General features: G+C 48.2%; 1 protein-coding gene across 4 annotated transcripts in view; it reads right to left on the reverse strand.

The window, feature by feature from the left end:
- Positions 1-25305, reverse strand: part of APBA2 (amyloid beta precursor protein binding family A member 2) — a 227279-nt gene that overhangs the window by 185493 nt on the left and 16481 nt on the right. For 2 of the 4 annotated variants that reach the window (XM_054450953.2, XM_063652507.1), the window contains one exon: positions 5460-5538. The gene's annotated coding sequence lies outside the window, so the exon portion shown is untranslated. Of the gene's footprint in view, positions 1-5428; positions 5539-25305 lie in introns of those variants that run through there. The other 2 variants (XM_063652506.1, XM_063652505.1) reach the window with 2 other exon arrangements.

A 25305-nucleotide genomic window follows, 5' to 3' on the forward strand; every position in this document is an offset into this window, starting at 1 on the left:
CAGGAAAGGAAGAACAGGGTGGAGAGGCCAGGTGCGATGGCTCACGTCTATAATCCCAGCACTTGGTGAGGCTGAGGCAGGCAGATGATTTGAGGTCAGGAGTTCAAGACCAGCCAAGGACAACATGGTAAAACCCCATCTCTACTAAAAATACAAAAATTAGCCAGGCATGGTGGCAGGCGCCTGTAATCTCAGCTACTCAGGAGGCTGAGGCAGGAGAATAGCTTGAACATGGGAGGTGGAGGCTGCAGTGAGCCGAGATAGCACCACTGCACTCCAGCCTGGGCAACAGAGCGAGACTCTGTCTCAAAAAAAAAAAAAAAAGAGAGAGAGAGAGAGAGGAGTAAAATCCTTAAAATTTTGAAAGAAGAAACCACCAACCTAGCATTCTATGTCCAGAAAAAGTATCCTTCAAAAATGAAGGAGAAATAGTTTCTCAGGCAAACAAAACCAAGGGAATTCATCACTGGCGATATATACTCTGAAATAAATGTTAAAAGATTTTTCTTCATACAGAAGAAAAATTATACAGGTTGAAAACTTGGATCTACATAAAAAAGAGGTATTCAAAAAGGAATAAATGACAGTGAAATAAAATTTTCTATTTTCCTTACTCTTATTTGATATAAAAATAAATTTATTTACCGCAATAATAGTAACGATACACTGTATGATTATGACATATGGATAATTGAAATAATTAACAGCAATGTCACAAGGAACAGGAAGAAGGATTTCGGAGTATTCTGTTATAAGGTAGTCGTACTAAATGGGAGGAGGTATAGTATTATTTGAAGGTGGGCTTAGATTATTTTGAAATACATATTGTAAACATATATTGTAAAACTTTTAAAAAGAAGTATGAGTGATACGCTATGAAAGGAGATAAAATGGCATCACATAAAATGGTCCATTGAAACTAGAGGAGAGAGAAAAAGAAGTCTCTGGCAAGTACAGAAGACAGTTACTAAAAAGTTTGATATTAATCTAAGTACCTCAAAAATCAGTTAAATGTGAATGATCAAAACACACCCATTGAAACAGAGATTTTCAGAGTGGATAAAAAACACAAGTCCCAACTCTATGCTATCTACAACATATCTACTTTAAATGCAGAGACACTGGTAGGTTAAAAGTAAAGGGATAGAGAAAGGTATACCATGCTAACTCTAATCAAAGTAAGTTGGAGTACCATTATTAATTTCAGACAAAGCAGACTACCAACCAAGCAAAATCATCAGGGATAAAGAGGCAACATTACATAATGAGAGAAAAATCAATTTTCAAGAGGATGTTACAATCCTTAAAGGCTATGCACCTAACAACAGATAATTGAAATATATGGGGCAAAATTTGATACAATTTTAATTCTAAATGAGAAATTGGTAAATCCACTATTATAAGTGGAGACTTCAAGACCTGCAGGTAATTGATAGAACAAGCAGACAGAAAATCAACAAGGACAGTTCACTTGAACAGCACCATAAATCAACTCAATCAAACTGACATTTATAGAATATTCCATCCAACAACAGCAAAATACACATTCTTCTCAAGCTTGCATGGAACATTCACAAAGATAGACCACATTCTGAGCTATGAAGTACACCTTAACAAGTATTTTAAAAATATAAATCATAAAAATATGTTCTCAGACTACAACAGAATTAAACTAAAAATCAGTAACAGGAAGACATTTCACTGGTGAATTCTACCAAATATTTAAGAGAGAAATTACACCAATTCTTTACAACCTATTCCAGAAATTGGAAGAGAAGAAACACTGCCTCACTTTATGAAGCTGAAATTATCCTAACATCAAAACAAAAGAAATTATAAGAAAATGACATACCACTGCCTCTCAGGAGCAAACAACTTAAAAATCCACAACAAATTATTAGCAAATCAAATCTAACAACGTTTAAAAAGAATTATACACTACAACCAAGTGGTATTTTTTCCAAGGCTGCAATGTCGGTTCAACATTAGAAAAATCAATGGATATATATAATCTATCACATCAACAGACTAAAGAGACAAAATCATATGATCAGATCAATTGATGCAGAAAAAGCATCTGACAAAAATCCAACACCCATTTCTGATTAAAAATCACTCACTAAATTAGGCAAAGACCATCTTCAGCTTGATAAAGAACATCTACCAAAAAACCTATTCAGGAAATGCCAATAAACAGTCAGATCCCACTTCCCACCCAGTAGGCTGGCCGTCATGAAACAAAGAAACAAAAAACAGAAACTAACAAGTGTTGGCTAGGATGGGGGAAAATGAGAACCCTCACTCAGTGCTGGCGGGAATGTAAAATGGTGCAGCTGTGGTGGAAAACAGTTTGGCAGTTCCTGGAAAAGTGAAACAGAGTCACCACAGAACGCAACAATTCCACCCCTAAATACATACACAAAAGAGTTGAAAACAGATACCGAATCTAACACTGTCCACACACACTCACAGCTGCATTATTCCTGACAGCCAAAAGGTGGAAACTACCCAAATGCCCGTCAATTGAAGGCACAAACAAATGTGGTGTATCTGCAGAATGGAATATTGTTCAGCCTTAAAAAGGACTGAAGTTCTGACACATGTTGCAACATGGATGATCCACATAAACTTCATGCTAAGCCAAAGAAGCCAGAAAGAAAAGGTCACAAATTATATGATGCCTAATTTATGGGAAACATTCAGAATATGTAAGTCCATGGAGACAGAAAGCAGATTGGAGTTGCCAGAGACGGGTAGGGAGGCTGGGGAGTGACTGCTTAATGGAGAGTTTCCCTCTGGGATGATGAAAACGTGTTGGAACTAGACACAGACGGTGGGTGCCCAACACTGCAAATGCACTACAGGTTACACACTTTCAAATGGTTAATGGCTAATGTTATATGAATTTTACCTACTTAAAAAAAAAACCTACAGATGACATCATATCTCATGGTGAGAAACTGGACATTTTCCTCTTGAGGTTGAGAACAAGGAGGGGAGAGGGAAAGCAACAGCACCAGGGCTGCCAGGCACTCAGGAAGGCAAGGACAGAAATCCTGTGTTGTGTCTGTCCTCGTGGGACGCTGTCACAGCAGGGCGACGGGGCGGGAGGCCCACTAGAACAGGCTTAAGGGTGGCCAGGTTGACCACTGGCTTTTAGAGGTGGGGTCACAGCCTTTCTGCATCGTCTCTTGAAATCACTCAAAACCAACAGAGAATGAGAAATGAAAACTGCACCTGCAAATCTTGCAGGACGAAGCGCTGAGACAGCACAGGGATACAGAGCCCCGGCGGGCAGGGGAGGCAAAGAAGCCTTTTCACGCCCAGCCTCACAGCCCACCTCTAAAACCCCAAAAGGCCCAAGCACTGAGACACCAGCACAGAAAGGCAGTGAGGCAGAAAGCAGGGGGCTACCCAATGGTCCAACAGGGAGCAGTCAGACCCCCAGCCACTCAGAGGAGGACTATCCTGACCCCGGAGCAGGGATGCCCTGGCAAAAGGGCACCACGGGTTCCATATAAGAAGAGGGCAGAGAACATGATGACACCAGTAAGCACCTGTCTGCTGAGCACTGAGGCCCCTCCTCCCACCCCACACCTCCCCCAGACTCAGCACCCACCCCCAGGGCAGGAGGCTAGAGAAACGGAACTCTCTCAGCTCCGGGGATGCTTGTTCCTGCCTCACGAGGCAGCCTATCCTGACTGATACACACTGCATAAGGGTTCACCTAAATGATGACATAACTCTGTATGTTAGAGTTAGGGTTAGGGTTAGATGGAGCCGCTCTCAGGAGGGAAATCTATGAGTTCAATCATCTCCACCACAACTAAGAGACTAAGAAATAGCAGTGTGCCCATGTTCTTTACAAATGTGGAGATAAATCCAGAGGAAGAAGTGACAAGAGCTGGAAGTGGTAATCTATGGGGAGTGGGCAGGGCAGGGGCTGTGGGGAGATGGTCTGGGAGGCCAGGGGTCTGCTATTTTTTTCATAAAACTTATAAAACTCTTTGACGTCTTAAAATATGTATATGTATCATGCTGACAATATAAAAACTGTGTCTGAAAAGTAGACCAAGCCTTTGAGGTGCAAAGGGGGCGAGGGTGGGTGGTCTGGGTAAGCATCCCAAGGCACAGGCTGGTCCTAGCTGTCTGGTTTCCCCAGCGCCGTGCACAGGGCATGGTGTGGTGGCTGAGGCGTGACTGAGGCGTGGCTGAGGCTCTGAATTCCAGTTCTACCACATGGGCAACAACCTCAGTTTCCTCACCCCTAGTGACCATTAGGGGAGTGACCGTGGCTTCCTCAGCACAGTGCACGGTGCATGTGGGATAAATCCTGCTGTCCCTGCTTCTAAGGTCTCACCTAATACCTGAAGGACCTTCAGTGTTCTGGGTTGAGAGGCAGGAGCAGGACAGGCCGGGCAGGTTAGGATGTCCCCTGAGAGAGGATGTGGAGCAGGATGGTGCTGAGCCAGCTCCTGGGAACAGGGTCTGGGTTACAGATCGAAACCATGGGGAGGCCAATGGGAGCAGGGTCATCGAGGAACAGCAGTGTCGGAACAGGCAGTGGAACATGGCTCAGACGGCCCACTAAAGGACAGAGCATGGCTGTGATACAGCTGTGGCCCCATAGTGCACTGCACTGAGATATTCCACTGGGCACAGAGCTCCTGCGGGACAATCGCCGGCTGCTGAAGATGCTCCCGCCTCTGCAAGAGGGGCTGAGCTGCAACCACAAACAGACCCTGCAGGCAGCTCAAGAACGTGTCCTGCACAATCGCCTTGTAGGAACTAACTGTGGTGGCCACCAGTGTCTTGGGCTGCCCTGCTGCTGCCCCTGGGGAGGGCCCTGCCCACACTGGCAGTGCCTGGGACTGGCCACCTGGGTCAAGGCAAGCAGCCTGGGGTGCTGAGCAATTTAGAAATTGTTATTGCCAGGTCGAGCGGAAAGAACCCGCCCACTTTCTGCCGGCATCTCCTCCTGGGTCCCTGGGAAGAACTGACCACTGGGATGCCCCCGGCCCATCTGCACCCCATGGGGAAGGGAGGCTGCCCAAGAAAGCAGCACAGCTCCACCAGGAGGACAGAGAACTCAGTGCAGCTGGGAAAAGGGACCTGGGGCGTGCCAGGGACAGGATATCCGAGGTGAGACTGACGGGGTCACAGGGAATGCACAGTCTTCTCCTAGTAACTGGTCCCTATAAATGTCTGTTCTTCCCCTTTCGCCTCAAAATAAATGTAAGTGTATGTGAAGTTTGTGAAAGCAGAAATCAAAAAATATTTAGCGTAGCCGTGTTTAAGCTTTTGTTAGAGAAAGGTGAGGGCCATCTTGGCTATAACTCTTCTTACGGCCCCCAATTAGCACATCAGCCCAGACTCATGCATGAATGCCACATTAAGTGCAGTGGGGATCATAATGGGTTCTACTCACTCAGAATCTCCAGACACAAGAAGAGGCTCACCCCGTCTGTCCACAGGACAGTCCTGGCCTGTTGGTGGTTTGTCCACAGGAGATTCAGCAATGCGTAAATATTCAGGAGACTGTAAAGAAAAAGAACACAAACAAATGAAGCGTCAACCAGCTGAGAAAGGAAACCACTGATTCACCCACAGACGGGCAGGTGTGGATGGCAATGATGGGCCACATGCTCATATGGGAGGCTAACAGCTCCCTCCCCAGAACCTCTAGAGCAGCTGGAACTCCAAGGCTCTCCAGAGTGGCCGAATATCTGAAAAACCAAGAGTCACAGGTTGACCGTGATTCTCCCCCAAGTCTTCAAGTGAACCTTCGTGTTTATTTCCAAAGGTCAGTGAGTATGGACAACTAATGATTGCGGGCCACAGGTAGCAGAGCTGCATGCTAAGTTTGTGGGGAGTACATTTTTCAAGCCCTTTTGTAGGAAGATAAGGGAAATCTGGTGCCATTAATATTTCAGGTTTCATTTGCTCTGACAGGAAATGAAACACATTCATCAGGGTTCTGTTCCCAACTTGTTTTTTCAAAGTACAAAATGCTGCATGAGATACAGAGCTTGTGGCACAGTGCATGCCACACCTAGTAGGCTGGGGGATGTTCTACCAAATACACTAAACAAACCCCTTGCAGAGAAAGGGCAATGGTGCCCACGTGCTGGTGCCCAGAGAAGCCATCAGATTAGCCAGTGACACTGTTTCTCCTTGAGATGCAGGTGGCCATCAGTGCTCAGCCAGCACCCCTTACTGATCAGCACCATCTGCCTGGACTTCGCACAGAACTGAGCTGCAGAGACAGACACTTTGGTTCACGTCCTAGCTCTGCCATTGACATCCTGAGAAGACTATGTAACCTGCCTGTGCCTCAGTTTCCGTAATTACCATGAAGGATGATGGCAGCACTGAGATATGGGGGTTCAGGCTCCAGCTCCAGCACCTGCTCCCAACCCCTCTCACCCTCATCTTCCTACCACGTCAAACAAGGGAGCTGACACCCATTCCTTAAGAGGTTCCTCCAGCTTTAACATCCACGGCTGCTGCCTTCCGACTTGCTACTTCTTCTAATCTGTGTTTCCTGCCTGGGAGCAGGCCACCCAGCTGGAGGCCTCCTAAACCCAAACATTTATTCCCACCCCATGGGCCCACTCTGATACTGAAGCACAGGAGGGAGTAGTGTCCATTTTGGGGAAACCCAGGCCAAACCCCACCTGCCTGCTCCCACTGTGGTGTGGGCATGAAAGGCACACCAAGAGCCAGGGACTCTAATGGAGCCCATGGAGGCACAGTGCTGCATGACAAGGCCATTGCCTCCAAGTCATGGCGTGCAAAGCACCTGAGGTCCTGGGCCTAGACCCTGCCCATGACTGCCTTGCCCCATCACACCCCAAATCCCTGTGCCATCTGTGCCTCACCTCTTCTGTGCCCACGTTTAAATCTTTTTGTTGCTGTTGTTCCTCTAGAATCTTCCTGGCAAACTCCTATTCATTCTTCAAAACCCAGCTGGTGCAGGCATCTCTGAATTCTAGGGGAAATCACACTCTTCTCAGCCCTGTCTTCTTTCTGCAGTCCTCACAATCATTCGTGACCACTTCTCCCATTCCCTCTCAGGCTCCTACCTGGCCCCGAGAGGGCACACAATTTATAGACTGCACATGATGCTGCTTGCCAGTAAACCCTCAAAGGCAGCCTTAAAGAAGGAAGATAAATGAAAGCAAATGCAAAGGCTGAGAAGGGGCCTCTGCTGGGTGAGGAGGGAGCATCAGGCTGGGAGTCAAAGACATCGGGCTACAGAGGAAGGAAGCTGCCACGGAACATGCCACTGTCGCCACACGGAGCACAAACAGCCATGCTCAAGCCCATTCTTATCCCACGGACAAAGGGGGCCTCCAGATGTTTCGGACTGAGGAGGGGGTTATCACATCAACATGGAGCAGGATGACCTGGGGGAGCAGGGCTCATCTGGGAGCCCCCAGAAAGGAAATGCAGACGTTGCCCTCAGGGCCGAAAGTACACAGCCCCTCTGGGACAAGAGAGCTGCAGGATGCTCACTGAGTCCCCGCTGCAGGGTGTGCTGATGAAGCTGTTCAGGAGACACAGGGAAAGAGCTCCTCCCTGACCTCTGCCTCCTCTGGGAAGAACCAGCCCTGCATACTGAGCCAGAGAAAGCCTGGCCTGCCCAGCTGTGCCCCTGCCGGCCCCCACAGCACACCACACTGCAAAACCACCGCTACCTGCCACGGGGCCGTGGGCTGCCACCTGCCACATGTTCCTGAGGCTAAGCATACAGCCGGTTTGACCAGGAGCAGAGGGGCAGTGATGCCGCACCCAGGAACCAGGGAGTCAGCGGTTGTTCATTCTCCCTCCATTCAACAACCGCGGGCGGGGCTCAGGCTCCTGGCTTTCTGTGTGTCGCAGTGCCCAGCAGATGACTCTCCCTGCAGGGCGTGTGTGGCATCCTGCCTCCTTCCCTTGGCTCGGCCTCTCTCCCTGCGCACCCAGATAAAAGGTCCGCAGGGAAGTGCAGAACACTCCAGCAACTCTCAGATAATCCCCACAATTGGCCGGGCGCGGTGGCTCACGCCTGTAATCCCAGCACTTTGGGAGGCCTAGGCGGGCGGATCACAAGGTCAGGAGATTGAGACCATCCTTGCTAACATGGTGAAACCTCGTCTCTACTAAAAAACGCAAAAAGTTAGTCGGGCGTGGTGGCGGGCGCCTGTAGTCCCAGCTACTCGGGAGGCTGAGGCAGGAGAATGGGTGAACCCGGGAGGCAGAGCTTGCAGTGAGCCGAGATCGTGCCACTGCACTCCAGCCTGGGCAACAGAGCGCGACTCCGTCTTCAAAAAAATAATAATAATAATCCCCACAATTAACTGGCAAGCGGCCCTGCCCAGCCTCGCAGTGAGCGGGCGGGACAGGAACCGCTCGCTGATGTGGGCAACAACCCCAAGCAGGACGCAAAGCGACCCGTCGCCCGCTCTCCAGCTGCCATGGCGACAGCAGGGCCAGCAGTAGCCTCTGCAGCCCCCTCCAACCAGGATCCTGCATAGGCCCCGCTGCAACCACCCCCAGCCCCACCCCCACCCCCAACTCCACCACACCCACACGCAACAGGCATTACTTTAAAATACATCCCGCCCGAGTGTTCCCACAATGACGCGGACGCCAGGGGGCGACCGAAGGGAAGGCTGGTGGAGAAGAGCACCGGGATTCCTCCTCGCAGTGGGGGAAGCCATCTGCTTCACCTCTCCCACCTGGGAGTCCCGCTTCCTCCAAGGACAGGGCCTGGGGGCCTGAAGGGGGTGCAGCGCATCAAGGCTGCTCCTGTGTCCCTCTCCCTTCAGGAGTGAGCCACGCCTCCTTTCATGAGTTCTCCCTGTGTGCCAGTTGGCCAGGTGGCCATTGCAAAATAAAGAAGGGGCTTGGCTGCCGAGGGCAGTGGCCTGGGTTGAGATCCGGCTCTATCACTGACCGGCTCCGTGGCACCAGGAACGCTTCGGAACCTCCGTGTGCCTTTTCCCTCACCCACGGAGACCGCAGGCAACGCTACAAAACTCAAAGCAGACCGCCTCAGCCTGCAGGCCTTCCCTTCCCGCCGAGCCTGCGCCTCCCAAGCGCTCAGCAAACACTCACGGTGATTCTTATCCCTATCTGGGCAGAATCCTCGGGGACCGACTGGGGGCAGCTTCCTTGCCCCATAGTGGCATCTAAGCAGCAGGCAGCTGAGCTGGGGTAGGCAGGTGAAAGGAGCAAGGGAGGCTGCTGAGACCAGAGAGGAGCAGAATGGAGCAGGGGCAGGATGCAGTGAGTGCTGCTCTCCAGAGACCAGCTGGCCCCGAGTACCCCTGCCCCACACCACAGTAAGCTGGGGTGCAAAAGGATGTGACAAAAAGGTCTTCTCAAAACAGGAGTCAGCTAATAAGACAAAAAGCAACTAACGATCTACTAAAACAAAGACATGGTAGCTGAGTCATTCCACATTTGTCAAAACCCATAAAATATACAACATGAAAAGTGAACCCTAATATGTTTTAACTATGGGCTCCAGTTAATAATAATACTGCCCCATCAATGGTAACGAATGTACCACACCAATGTAAGATGTTAATAATGAGGAAACAGGGGAAATGGGGTGATGGGGTACAGGGGAAATGGGGTGAGGGTGTACAGAACTCCCTAAACTTTCTGCTCAATTTCTCCATAAACCTAAAACTACTGAAAAAAAATTAAATCTATTAATTTTTTAATATGGTGGTTGATTGATTCAAACGGCTAAATGTGAGAATGGGATACCATTAAACGGCCAATGGGTAAAGGGAAGATGGGGCTACAGGATTCTCCCAGAATGCAGTGCAAGCCGGATCCTAGGAAGGAGCCCTGGAGGGGAGCGGGTTTCTCCTGATGCTGGTGAGGGCCATCAGGCTCCGGGTACCGTCTCAACCCCCCTCATCACAGTCCCTCTCTCTCCAAATTGAGGAGTGTTCATGAGAATTCTCAGGATTTTAGTTATTTACCGTCTTTCCCCGGTACTGCTTTCCTGGGGGTTTGGAGGGACGGCAGGGAGGATGGGAACAGGAAAGGAAACGTTAGTAACCATGCCACCCTTTGCCCGGGTCCCTGGCTTCTCCCAGGCTGCCACATTTCCCACCTCATGGCCTCAGGGAGTCCCCCTCTCTCTATTCAGCTGTTGGCAGCGAACCGCTTTTTTGCTAGCTTTCCCTTTTTTTGAGAAGTGTATTTCTTTAGAATGAAGCCTTTCAGAAAGGCAATTCAGCATTCTCTATCAAAAATTTAAATAGGCATATCCTTGTGCCCAAAAACTCCATTTCCAGGAGGACTCACATGTATAAAAAATGATGTCTGAAGATTTTCATTGCCGCAATCTTTTAAAAAACTGGAAACCTAAGTACCCATAAATAAGAGAATGGTTAAATAAATGACGACAGAGTTCATGTGCTGGAAGCGTCAACGGCGTTTTTAAAGAGGCAAGGCAACGCGCACTACAGTGAGGGATCTTACAGGCCTGTTTTTGAGGGAAAATGGTAAGTGAGCTACAGCGAGCGCACGTGTGTAGATCCCAGTTACAGGTCTGTCAAGATGGCTAGAGAATACACACACTGCCCAGCCCATACACACATGCAAAGGCACACAGAAAGGGGAAACCCCCAAAAGGCTTGTCAGCCATGTCCTCTGGGGAGGGGAGGGGAGAGAAAGGTGGGAGGGGAGAGACAGGTGGGAGGGGAGAGACAGGTGGGAGGGGAGAGAGAGGTGGGAGGGGAGAGAGAGGTGGGAGCAGAGGGGGCCTGGACATTTTACTTTATTAAAGGTATGTGTACTGGTTGAGTGTTTCACCAAAATGCATCTAATATTCAGCAGCATTATAATCAAACCCACCTGTGTGCCTTTGAGGGTCTCCTCTTCTAGCTGGGGAGATGTCGGCACTGAGACAAAACGACCTGTGGGGAAGGGCAGACTGCAAGGGGAGGAAGCAGGACTTCCCTCACGGGCCGCCGCTCTGGGCATCAGGAGAGGTGGCAAACAGGCTGGTCTCCTCCAGGAAGGCAGCCACTGCAGCAGAGCAGCCAGCCTCCCACAAGATCAGGACGTGAGCACGCCCCAGGGCACAGCCAGAGACACCCAAAACACAGGAGGCGGTGCTGACCCAAAGGAGAGCAGGACCAGGGAATGTGCTGGCCAGGACAGCCAGGGGTGCGCAGGCGGGGGCAGTATTAATTTTGGGAAAACAATCATTCAGTTTCATTTGATGAGGAGTTTACGTGCAAATGTGTGTGGCGGGGGTGTGTGGTGTGTGCGTCAGATACAGAGTATGTGATGTGGTGGGTAGTGTGTGGTGTGTATGTGGTAACTGTATAGTATGGTGTGGGTGTGTGGTGCATGTGTGTATGGTGGGGGGTGCCCTGGAGGGTGTGGTGTGTGGAGTGTGCTATGTATGGTGTGTGGTATGTGGTGTGTGTGATGTGAATGTGTTGTGTGTGTGGTGTGTGTGTGGAGTGTAATGTAGTGTGGAAGAGTTGAGTGTGTGTGTGTTTTGTGTGCATGGTATACTGTGTGTGGTATATGGTATGTATGGGGTGTGTGGTGTGTATGGGATGTGCATGGTGTGTGTGTATATGCTGTTGTGTGGTATGTGTATAGTGTGTGTGGTGTGTATAAGATGTCTGTGTGGAATGCGGTGTGTGATATGGGTGCTGTGATATGTATATAGAGTATGGTGTGATGTGTATATGGTGTCTATGAGGTGTGTGTGGTGTATGGTATGTATGGAGGGGTGTGGTGTGTATGGGGTGTGTATGTATGGTATTATGTGGTGTGTGTGGTATGTGTGGTGTGTGTGGTATGTATAAGGTGTGTGTGGTGTGTATGGTATGTGTGTGGTGTGTATAGGGTGAATGTGTGGTGTGTGAGGTGGGCATGGTGTGTGTGAGGTGTGTGTGGTATGTGTGGCATGTGTTTGGTGTGTATGGGGTATGTGTATGGTGTGTGGTGTGTGGTGTATATGGGGTATGTGTGTGGTGTGTGGTGTGTATGGGGTATGTGTGTGGTGTGTGTGAGGTGGGTATGGTATGTGTGTGGTGTGTATGGGGTATGTGTGTGGTGTGTGTGAGGTGGGTATGGTATGTGCGTGGTGTGTATGGGGTATGTGTGTGGTGTGTGTGAGTTGGGTATGGTATGTGTGTGGTGTGTGGTGTGTTTGGGGTATGTGTGTGATGTGTGTGAGGTGGGTATGATATGTGTGTGGTGTGTATGGGGTATGTGTGTGGTGTGTGTGAGGCAGGTATGCTATGTATTGGGTGTGTGTGAGGTGGGTATGGTATGTGTGTGGCGTGTGGTGTGTATGGGGTATGTGTGTGGTGTGTGTGAGGTGGGTGTGGTATGTGTGTGGTGTGTGGTGTGTATGGGGTATGTGTGTGGTGTGTGTGAGGTGGGTATGGTATGTGTGTGGTGTGTGGTGTGTATGGGGTATGTGTGTGGTGTGTGTGAGGTGGGTATGGTATGTGTGTGGTGTGTGGTGTATATGGGGTATGTGTGTGGTGTGTGGTGTGTATGGGGTATGTGTGTGGTGTGTGTGAGTTGGGTATGGTATGTGTGTGGTGTGTGGTGTGTATGGGGTATGTGTGTGGTGTGTGTGAGGTGGGTATGGTATGTGTGTGGTGTGTGGTGTGTATGGGGTATGTGTGTGGTGTGTGTGAGGTGGGTATGGTATGTGTGTGGTGTGTGGTGTGTATGGGGTATGTGTGTGGTGTGTGTGAGTTGGGTATGGTATGTGTGTGGTGTGTGGTGTGTATGGGGTATGTGTGTGGTGTGTGTGAGGTGGGTATGATATGTGTGTGGTGTGTGGTGTGTATGGGGTATGTGTGTGGTGTGTGTGAGGTGGGTATGGTATGTGTGTGGTGTGTGGTGTGTATGGGGTATGTGTGTGGTGTGTGTGAGGTGGGTATGGTATGTGTGTGGTGTGTATTATGCACACACATGCACACCAGTGCAATGCAGATAACAGGCAGGCCGGCAGCCCAGGACACACAGCGATGACCAGCTCAGCCCAGGCCGGGATCAGTTGGGGAGTGGCCAGACCCCCATCAGCTCAGAACCCTGAATACACGAAGAGTCCAGGAGGAAAGAATGAGCTGTGTCCCCATCTCCACCGAAAGCAGCTCTCACAAAGGGGCTGATCAGGGTCGTGCAGCCCAGGAATCCTGGGGAAGACATTTTCTGTAACTTTTCCTGGGCAGGGGAGGTCCGAGGTGCGTGGGCAGGACCAGTCCCTTATGGGCTGTGCAGCTGAGAGGGGCAGCAGGACCCGGGACATGCACTGCACGGGAGGAGGAGCAGCTTGTAGCACAGCCACCCGAGCTGCAATCGGGGTGGAATATCCAGCCGCACTCTCAGGCCCCATGGGCGTCACAGAAGAACAAAGGCACTCCAAAAGGAAGCCATGTGCAAGATGGCCCCAAACCCCCAGCCATCCTTCAAACTTAGGCAATTCTGAATCCTTCATAGATGAAGGTCAAATAGACAGTATTTTTGTATATACAGATCTTCTTCCGAAACCTGCTTTCCCTTCAAAAGTCACCTAATACCATTATGCTCTCATACACCAGGCTTGGAGGTGAGCTGCTTCCCCAAGGTCTACACCGCAAAGCAGCCCCTGTGAGGGCCCCTGGGATGAGGAGGGGAGCCTGACCACTCCCCTCCCCTCTCTCAACTGCAGCAATAACGGAAAGTGCAAGGAGAACATTTCTGACCCTTCCATTAGGAAACGTGTTCACAGAATTAAAAAGCAAGTAAGTCATTTTCAGACTAGACACAAGAGAAGACTAAAATATTTTTTAAAAACCCAATGTTTCACCTCAAGGACTTCCACATGGAGGGAGAAATAGCCTGCAGTTGGCATAATTATCCAGGGCCCCAGTGTTCCTAGAGGGGTGTGCGTGAGTGTACCCCACTGGCCCGCAGCCTGTCACTGCAGCCTAGGACAGGAGGCTCTAGGGAGGGGTCAGCTACTCACTGACCCAGATGTCAGACCAGAGCAAGGACTATTCATGAAATAGAACCTACCAAACTGGCTTCAAAGTCACCGAACACAATGCAAGAAACTTGGTGACTGTAAGCTACAACTAGTAGAATTTTTTTAATTTAAATAAGTGCTAACGTTCTAAAGACGGTGAGACCCACAAGTGGGGGCTCCCCTGTCTCATGTGCTGCTGTGGCTCCAACCCCTAAGCCAGCACCAGCACCCTGGGGCTCCGCAAGGATTTCCTGAATCCATTCAGACACTGCTGTGGAAAGACTGGAGGTCAGCAGACTGTCCCTTTCTACCTCCTGGTGGTGGACTACAGGAAGAAGACAGGCACACATCCCAGGACAGCTTCCCAGGGAGTGCCTTGCAAACCTGGGCCCAGGGGATTGAAGTCAAAGACCCTAGGATCCTGGAGGAAGGGCCAGGAGGTGGTACTGTGGCCTGACAGGTCCCGGAGGTGGAACAAGGCGGCAGGTGCAGTGGTGGGCACGGGCCACTGCTGAGCAGCCCGGCGGTTGCAGCAAGGTGTGAAAGGGCACCAGGCCTCCAGATGCTGCCCCGCCTCCTCCTCTAGCTACTGTGAGGACAAACCCAGCTGACAGATGGGAAGGCTCTGGTGTCACACACAATCAGCAAGGATCCCTGTATTAGGAGGGGTGGCACATGCTTTCACCTCAGCTACTGAGCAGCCTGACCTAAGCCAACCCCTTTTGGCCCAGAAGTTTTTGCACTCAATCCTTGCCCATCTACGGTGGACACAAACTGTAGTGCAGATACATGCTGCTTTATATATGACAAAACGCAATGGTCCCTGTCCCAGATAGTGCAGATGCGTGAAAATAACTAGAATACTAGAATGCAAGCTCCTTGGAGCAACAAAGCCCTCTGGCTCACCCACCGCAGTGCCTAGCACACAGCAGGTATTCAACAGGTATTTGCTGAATGATGAATGAATGGATCAATGGATGTCTTTAGAACCTTTTCCTTATAAACATTTAAATGTGTGCTTTCAAAGTGAATATACAAAAACAAGGTACTCAAGATATCTGCAAGTAAAAGGCCTAGGGAAAAAGAATAAAATAATCAAAATCAGGAGACATTAGGGTCCTCCTCTGACATCTCTGCAGCCTGGAGGACTGCTCAATAACAGTAGCGGGGTGCCTGCCAGAAATGACGCCAGCTCCTCTCCTGCCTCCAGGGAACCTGAAGAGTCAAGAACAGAGACAACCTCTGGAGGGTGCTGGGCTATGTCCCCAGGCCTAAGCTGTAACATCCTGTAACAACCAGGCAGCCATCAGGACTCCCCAGCCTGAGCCCCGCTCACCCTGCTGCTCCAGGAGATAAGTAGCCAACAGCTAGAGCTTGGGGTTTTATGAGCTCCTTGCCTTAGCAATGCTGTCTGGGACCGGACGTGGTACCCAAATACAAGATCCAGTCCTGATCATCTCCCTTGCATATTCTAAAACTCCTCCTCAGTGAGGCCACAGTTTCTACATTTCAGATTTCAAAGCACAAAAGGACAGATCTTTGAATAACCCACATGTCCTAATCCATAGTATATTCTCAGAAACACAAAGTCTCTTCTCTGGCCCTTCCTTGAAATGGCCTGACTCTTACATGTCACAAAATGGATGGGAAGTAGCATCTCTATGACCCAAAATATGGAAACTGGAAACACTTCCTGGTCTTCCAAATAGCAATAAAAATTATTTAATATAATTTCATATTAAGCCCATTTAATAGAAGTCAAAATATCTCAAGGACGTACGCTATTAGACGGAACTGATATGAAACTAAAAATTCAAACAGATACAGCAACATAAATAAAAATGAAAAAGTGAAAAAAAAATCACTTCATTGCTATATAGGATTTCCAAAGATGATGCTCTTGAAATTGCTTTTAAAACAATATGTTCCAACTTCCCACTAATCCAAATTACTCTAGTGATGTCTGGCTTCAGCAGCTCACTGCAAATATGCAGCCTCATTATTTTACTTGGAATGGTAATAGCAAGGAAGCATCTATTTCCATCCCTCCATCACTAAGGCTAACATAAACCTATAATCTGCACTGAAACTATTCCACTTCTGATTAGAATCAGAAACACTTTCAGATGGGCTCAGCACAGCCAAGGGGGGACTGTCCCACAAGGCCTCGGTGTAGGGGTGGTGAAGGAATCATGGCAGCAACTACCTTTTGTTTTTTAAAATGTGAAACATTTCTGAATGGCTTAAGCAACATCTATTTAATTTAAAAGCTCTATTGAGATGAACAAAGAAAAAGAACACATGCTCAGCTCCAGAGACATGTAAATGAGATTGGGGGACAGAAGGAAGTGCATTCATTCTCTCCACGACCCCTGAAGAGCAGCAGTGGGTCTGAGCATGCTATCTCCATGAACCAGGCCAGCAGGCAAGCCAGCTGCCACCTCGTTCACCCTGTGCAAACCACAGGCTCCGTCCCCAAAAGCAGGCAAATGACTATCTTATTTGTTCAGGGGAAGCAAAATGGTCCAGGGTTGGTAGCCGAGTTTTCTTCCCAACAAGACCTAACTGCTGTCATCTTTCTCTGGGACCCAGCCTCCCTGAACAGAGTGAAAGGCGGCCAGCAGAACCCAAACTGTTCTGCCACAGGCTCCTCCCCACAGAGCACAGCTCAGTGCAACAGAGTCCCCAAATCCAAGATGCAGAATCCACAAAGAGAAAACCTTCTGCTCTAGAAGGTACTTACAGGAAGTCAAAATAGTCAAAATTAAAATCACATCTTCTTATGGTTCTTTTTTCTAACATAATCCATTATTTCTTACTGCAAAACCTAGAAGATGTTTACTATTTATAACCAGAAATAGTTTCTCATAAAATAACCATAAAATGTAAATTATTCAGTGACCCATCTTTCTGGAAAAGAATAACACCATATGAAATTGAGGTACTGCCCCAAAAATCAAGACGATGGGCCCTGAAACTCTAAATATTTGAATTTTTAAATAAATTCATATCAAGCCCACTTAACAGAAACTATGTCAAGCAGACACACTATTAGAACTGATATGAAAATAAAACTTCAAACTGACACAGCTGTATCAAAAAGAAATGAAAAGAGAAAAATCTCTTCATTGCCTTTTAGGATTTCCAAAGATGATGTTAAGCCCAGCCATGGTTCTGATCTCCAGGAAAGCAATTGCTGTGGTACAAAAGGACAAGGGTTAAAAGAGAACGGTGGGAGCTCTCTTTCCCAACTAACCCAGGTGGCGTGACACAGAGGCTTTCAGCACAGCCCAGGGTGCCCGGGACTGAAAACTCCTTCACCAAACCCCTCCATGGGTGGGAAATACTCGGATCTTCATTCCTGTGACACGAGACCTTGAAGGTTGCTGAAAAATGCTAGTCCCATCTGACTGGGGCAGCATTTTCATTTATTGCACACCATTAAGATTTTGGCAGGAATCATTGTGCTAGATACCATTATCCCACCAATCACCGAGCACTTTTCATTTCCTGCCCCTGGTGCTGTTGGATACCTTACGGCAAGCTGCCGTCCCTGCCCGCCCACCTGAGGACAGAAACCTCCAACTCTGCTTTGCCAGGAGAACTGACCAGCGTGTCTGACAGATGGTCAGTCCTTTGCTGTATATGGCCCTAAAAAGAGGAGACAATTCTTTCACTCAGACCAAAGTAAGCAAATGCTGAAAGGGCTTATAATGAAACATCACATTCCCCAATCTGGACTTCCCCACTCCGCTGGCCATCCTTGTCATTATTTCTGATTTTAATTCTACTGGTGGCTATTTTCCACCTCTCTAAATAATGTTTAAACTCTCTTTCTGGGTATACCAACTTCGGATAATATTTATTGGCATCCCATTATAAGAGGTGAGTTTTGTGAGCCACAACCTCCCAGGCTTTGGTACAAGTGACCAGAGGATTGCACCAGCTACTGCAGTCACGCAGAAGGGCTTTCCATTCTTAGCAAGAGCACTGGGATAAAAGAGATCCTTCTAAGAGCTCCCACCTAACTCTGGGAACACAGAAGCATCCTTTAGAAGCCCTGTGGTCACACAGCCTTCAGGATGGATACAGGCTCTTTTCTTAGCTTTATAAAGCCCTGGATAGGCTGGCACTAATGTGACATGTTGCTGCTGCACTTTGGGGGCAGGAACTGGCTCCTGCTCCAGTTTGCATCCTCTGTGCCCAGCACCTGTGCCCAGCATCCAGCTCAATGCAGGATGAGTAGGTAGCTTTGGCCTGTCCACCCAACCCCCGCAGAGGCAATCAAGATGAAGTCCTCATTGGCTTCTTGGATTCTTTCTACTGTGTGAGATATTCTCGATGTCGGAGGGATGAACCGCAAACAAAACACGGTCTATCCATACAATAGTAGTATGGGCAGTAGTCAGCCCGAAGAAGGAAGGAAGTTCTGATGCACGCTACAACACAGATAGGCCTTGAAGACGTCACGCGAAGTGAAAGAAGCCAGTTGGAAAAAGACAAATGATTGTATGATTCCACTCACATGTGGCACCTGGAATCGTCAAATTCACAGAGACAGAAAGTAGAATGGTAGTGGCTGGGTGCGGTGGCTCACGCCTGTAATCCCAGCACTTTGGGAGGCCGAGGCGGGTGGATCACGAGGTCAGGAGATTGAGACCATCCTGGCTAACACGGTGAAACCCCATCTCTACTAAAAATACCAAAAAAATAAGCCAGGTGTTGTGGCGGGCACCTGTAGTCCCAGCTACTTGGGAGGCTGAGGTAGGAGAATGGCGTGAACCCAGCAGGCGGAGCTTGCTGTGAGCCGAGATTGCACCACTGCACTCCAGCCTGGGTGACAGAGCAAGACTGCATCTCAAAAAAAAAAGGAAGCAGAATGGTGGCTGCCAGGGGCTAGGGGAGGCGGAAGGAGGAGTTAGTGTTTAACGGACACAGAGTTTCAGATTGCAAGATGAAGAAATTCTGGAGATGGATGGTGGTGATGGTTGCACAACACTGAGTGTATTTAATGCCACAGAATTATATACTTAAAAGCATTTCAGATGGTAAATGTCATGTTATGTGTATTTATCACAATTTTTAAAAACTAAAAATATTAAGATATCCTTGATGTCAGATGTCAGGAGAGCAGTGTCAGGCATCTCACCAGTCGATTCTCTCAGAATGTTTCCTCTATCGGGTAACCAGGAGCCTGGGGTATCCCAAAGAGAAGCCTCAGTGTAAAATCAACAATAACCTCAGTGGGCCCGGCGCGGTGGCTCACGCCTGTAATCCCAGCACTTTGACAGGCCAAGGCGGGCAGATCACAAGGTCAGGAGATCGAGACCATCCTGGCTAACATGGTGAAACCCCATCTCCACTAAAAATACAAAAAATTAGCTGGGCATGGTGGCAGGCGCCTGTAGTCCCAGGTACTTGGGAGGCTGAGGCAGGAGAATGGCGTGAACCCGGGAGGCGGAGCTTGCAGTGAGCTGAGATCACGCCACTGCACTCCAGCCTGGGTGACAGAGCAAGGCTCTGTCTCAAAAAAAAAAACAAGAAAACAAAACAAACAAACAAACAAACAAAAAAACAATAATAACCTCAGTGGAGTGGCTCCATCAGGGAGTGACAGGGGCGTGACTTACTATTGGAGGACAAGGCAGCAGTCAGGGAAGATGGCCCACGCCTGCTTTGAACTGTAAGGAGCATGCAAAACCTCTTATCCAGGCCCACAGGGCTGCCCTGTCAACAGCACAAGCAGCTCGGGGACAACGGCTCGGGAAAACCCCAGGGTCCAGCCAGGTCACAGGCACAGGCCTGCACTCACGGGGTACTTCAGAGAGGACAGAGGTGCACTGCAAATGCGTAAGAGGATATTTTCACCAATGGTAAAGTGGATTTTTAAATAACATTGAGGTTTTTAAACAGATTTTAGAAACGAAAGGACTCCCCCTGTATATGTCAAGAACCTGAGTTTCTTTCTGAAACTTGGGCAGGACCCTTTAGAGTTGGTTCAAATAGAAAATACACCAGCAGCGGCCACTCCCCTGGGGAAAGGCAGACTTTATGACTGAAAGGGTCGCCCAAGCGCTCCCGGTTTTCAGCATCACACGGAGTGGCTCAGGTGCCCATTCATTTTATGAGTCAGCTCAGGGAGAGTCCCCACAGATTCAGAGTCATATCTATGATGGGACACAAGCTCTACACTTCCCAAGCATTGATCCTGAGGTTGATCAATCCTGAGCATCGATGTCTGCGAAAACAAATCACTTAGGTGCAGAGACACCGCAATGATGACCATCCCGCCGGGGGCTCCCGCCTGATTCCTTCCACATCCTGGTCAACAGCTCTGGCCAACAGGGCAGCCCACGGACAGCTGCTCTGCCTGGCTCCTGCTGAAAGGATGATTCTAGTCAAAGGAATATAGAAGAAAGGTTAGGGGGGAAATGAAAAAATAAGAGGAACGAAGAGGTAATGGCCCTTTAAGATAACAAAGTCTTACCAAAAGCCATAGTAACTTACGAGGTAGATATCGGCACAAGAATAAAGCGGTAAATTAGAATGGAGAATCCAGAAACACAGGAGAAACACTGAGAACACAGCAGCAACTTAACCCATGACAAATCTGCCAAAAGAGAGAGGTCAAAGTGGCTGACTAGGAAATTAGGTTGGAAAACTGAATACTCCTATAAAAAATCTACATCCCCAACTCACACCATATCTAAAATACATTTTAGATTGAATAAGAGATGTAAATGTAGAAAAATCTGGACTATCAAGTATTAGCAGAACATGCAGGAGGGTGCTTATATATATTAGGGTAGAGAAACCCTTTCTCTAAGTAAGACACAAAATTCAGGGTAAATAAAGCAACCTTGATAGATTTAACAATGTAATAATTCCAAATTTTTGCATTGCCAAATATGTCTTTAAACAAAATCAAAGGACAAGTGGCATCTGAGAAAAAAAATCTGCAATATATATAGCAAATGAGGAATAACCCTATGTACCAAGAACACCTATAAATCAACAACAAAAAAAAAAACCTTCACAAGTCAAGAGGAAAAGAGGCAAGGACGAAAAAGAGAATTAGAAGGAGAAATTCAAATCAGTATTAAGCACCCAAGAAGCAGCTTGTTGTCATTCACAATTTTTACAAATACAAAATGAAATAAGCTATCACTTTATACCCACATGACTGAATGAAACCACGAAGACTGATCATGTCCAGACAGTGCGGATGTCCAGAGAGTGTCAGTGGGGACACCGCTGCCCCACACACCAGCCTCATTTAAAATGGTCACCACCTGTCCAGAGAGCAACTTGGCCATATCTGTTGACACTCTGAATGCCCAAACCATTCAGCCCAGCAAGTCCACTTCTAGGAACCTATGCTGCAAAAACAACCCCACGCAGATGCAAGAGTTTGATGTACGAGACTCCACATGTCAGCATTCTCCATGAGTGCGAAAAATGCGAACAACCCAAACGTTCTATAAGTAAACGGTCACATATTGTGCAAGTGTCAGACAAAATAATGCTGCTTCCAGCTTTATCCAAGTCCCTCCAAAGGACATGAACTCATTCTTTCTTATGGCTGCATAGTATTCCATGGTGTATATGTGCCACACTTTCTTTATCCAGTCTATCATACATTCTGCATGTGTATCCCAGAACTAAAAGTAAAATTTTTTTAAAAAAAGAATAATGCTGCTATGCAGAACGGACAAGGGATCTTGGCTAAGACACACGGCTGAGGGATAGAACTGCAAATCTTATTTACAATAGGATCTCATTTTGTTGAAAAATACTTCTAAAATATGTATTTGTGTAAAAGACAAGTAAAATATTTCCACAGACAGAAAAAAAATGGGAGGAATCTCCACCAAATTGTGAATAATGATAATCCTTGTGGGCACTGAATGGGGCAGTGGTGAAACTTGGGGGGAAGCTTTCATTTTCTATTCTACATGATGCATTTCTGTAAAGTTCGAGTCCTGATAATTAGTACATTTTAATTTCATAACCAGAAAAAATATTTAAAGGATCTTAAGATCTAGCATGTTAGACGCCAGCCCCCATTGATGGAGCCAGGGTCCTTCTCAGCCCCAAATTCCACTGCCAGAAAAATGGCACCTTTCTTCTCCAGAGATACAAGATAATTGCGAGAAGGCAAAATTTTTTAAAACAGAGATATCAAGCCAGGTGCAGTGGCATGTACCTGTAGTCCCAGCTACTCAGGAGACTGAGGCGGGAGGACTGCCTGAGCCCAGGAGTTCAAGTCCAGCCTAGAGGTAACATAGCAACACCTCCAGCTCAAAACGCAAAACAAAAACTACAGATGGCAGATCTATTTAATGATTAGCTCTGGTGGGGAGTGCTGCCCCTCAGACCTTGACCTACCCAGGCAGCCTCTAGTTGTTAAAGACTTCTCAGTATTGGAGAATGAAACAAAACAGACAGGCACTTTAAAATTCACCAGAAGTTCCCAAGGAATTTGCTTCCACGCGTAGAAAATAGTCAAGTCCGTTTTTCCGAAAGCTTGCTTCGAAGTCCAATTGTGGGGAATTGATGTAGATGGTTCCATTTTAACTTCTGCAGCCAGAGGAAATCTAAAAATTCCTCCTTCCAGCTCAACAGAGCAAATCCACCTATTGCTTCTGCAAAAGGAGGACAAAGATCCTCCTGGGGCCGCAGAATTCGGCAGCTTTTCCTTGGATTCCTAGGGCAACCAACAGCTCCGGGACACCAGGCCAAGCTTCAAAAGGCAGCCTGCCAGCCATCGGACTCCCAGGCACCTGTGCAGTCCCAGGCAGTTGAGGAACTGGGGGAGGGCTTGGTCTCAACCTACTTGCCAGATCACCAGCAAAATAAGACATATTTAAAAGAAACAACTGCACATAAGCCAGGGCTCTGGTCCCCAGCCCATCAGGTCAGTGGCCCAGCCCCTCAGTGTGCTGGTGAGTGGGACAATCAGAAAAGGCCTCTCTCCCTGGAATAACTAACAGTCTCTCTCCAGCCCCACTCCCACTGCCTCATGTGTCATGGGAAGTCTCTGAAATTCTCCACGGGCTTCCCCACACGTTCTTGATTTCCTCTCCAAACACCACCAGCCAGCCTAGGAAGCTGGGTCACAGGGAGTCTGCGTGCTGCAGACACTGAGGGGTGCTGCAACGCTGTTTGCTGGACACAGGGAGTCTGCGTGCTGCAGATACCGAGGGGGGCCGCCAACACTGTTTGCTGGATGCTGCACAATGGTGTACCATCAAATGGGTGTGAGGAGGAAGGGAAGAGGGAAAAGGAAGGAAGAGGGGAGGGCAACCCCTCCCTCTCACTGTCAGTGGGTAATAAAACCTTTCCAGATGTCAATCAAAAGCCTTAACATTCTGCCCAGCAATTCTACTCTTGTAAATTTATAGTAAGGGGTCATGAATATCTGCCAATAAAAAACAAAAAACACAACCACAAGGATATTTATCACAGCATTCATTCATAGCAGAAAAACATTCTAAACAAATTTAATGTCCAACCCCGGGATCCAGCTCCAGAAAGGACAAACTCGTATGGCTGGGTGTAGAGGAAACCGTCCATGATTGTGGAAAGGGCTCCTCATATACCGTCCAGGAGAAGGAATGCTGGCAGCCTGGGCGCCCAGGCACAGGGAGGAATCGTGGGCGAACAACAGGAGGGCCCCTGGCGGGTGGAGTCTGGTATCTCAAAGCTTCTTCCTTTCACTTTCTGCTATCTCTATTTTCCAATACAATGAATGAATTCATATGTGATAACTAAAAATAATGTTTTTTAAATAAAAGTGTTCTCTCTTGCCAAAAATCGCTGTAATGCTAAACTGCTGAGTTGAGGCATATGAAGTTGCCTATATTGGATCACTTTTTGACATACAGAAATAACAGTTTCATATGGTTCAACCTAATTTTGTCACAAAATCCGGATGAGTGGTAAGACCCATAGGAATCACTTCCTCTGACTTGTCCTTGTCCCTCCTCGGGGACAAGTGAGGAGTCTGTGACTTGCCCAGGGCCCCGGCAGTGTAGGTCTTCTGCCTTCCAGAAGGGTCCTTACCACCACTGGCCCACCACGGAGCATTGCCTGTCCCTCACCCAGCACCTCCCCTGTGCCAGGTCCTGGCTCTGTCATGAGTCACATCATCTTGCAAAGTGGATGTCATTGCCAGCAGCAAGCCGGACTGCAGGGAGCCAGTGGGGTCCCAGGAAGGCCCCTCTGACTCTCCACTAAAACGCAGCTGTCCCTGCTGACTCCACGAGACCACGGAGTCCCCGCCCATTTACAGGACTGCAGCTCTGCCCTCCCTGGGCAATACTTCACTTCATCCTGGGCCTCCACCACAAATACAGGCACCAACACTTACGTAAGTTGAAGCTGAAACGGCCACTTCAGTGGCCAGGGCTGTTTTTCTGTGTCCCCAGAAGGCCACCCTTTCTGCAGGAACAAAGTGGATCGACCAGCTACTCAGCTATGCCGTGGCCATAAATGCTCAGGTGCCAGCCCAGTTCATGAAGATGTTGGCTCTCTTTTGCCTCCTCACTGGACGGTCAACCGCACTTACAACAGCTTTGGTCACCATCGTCTATCATGACCAATATCACCCCCCAAAAAAACATGGCCTCTGTCACTGACTATAAGTGAGCCCACGGGCTGATCAGGGGATCAAGAATCACAGGACATATTCTTCTTTTCTAGTGAACATAAGATGAAGCCAGAGGCCAGGGACACTGCTGTCGGCATCATCAGACCCATGGAACCTGGCCGGCACTGCAGAAAGTGAACTGGGCCATAGGACGTCAGCAAACCAGGCTTTGATGTTTTGTTTTCAAAATCTTCCACGCTCAAATCACTGGGCTTCTCTCTCTCCCAGGGATAGTCCCCAGCACCCAGGCAGGCTGCATCTGAGAAACCGGTCATTTTCAAGCACCCAGAAACTTGGGGCACTAAAACATACATATTCTAAATACTAACATGAGCTCGCCCCCCAGTTTTCATGGGAACAGTAAAGAGGAACCGAAAAGGATGACAAAGCTGAGGGTCCTGAGATAGATGGGGGAACAGTGAGGTTTGGAGCCAAGGTCCCACCACCGGGGACATGGTGGAGGGACACAATCTGCCTTCCAACAATTAATAGACTTCATTTTTAGAACAGTTCTAGACTTACAGAAAAACTGAGCAGACTCCACAGAGTTCTCATATACCTACAGCCACCTTCCACAATTATTAACATCGCCATACATCAGCACGGCATATGAATCACAATTAATGAATCTCGATCCACTATTATTAACTAGAGTCCA

Source organism: Pongo pygmaeus, chromosome 16 (genome assembly GCF_028885625.2).
Source record: "Pongo pygmaeus isolate AG05252 chromosome 16, NHGRI_mPonPyg2-v2.0_pri, whole genome shotgun sequence".
Classification (NCBI taxonomy): domain Eukaryota; kingdom Metazoa; phylum Chordata; class Mammalia; order Primates; family Hominidae; genus Pongo; species Pongo pygmaeus.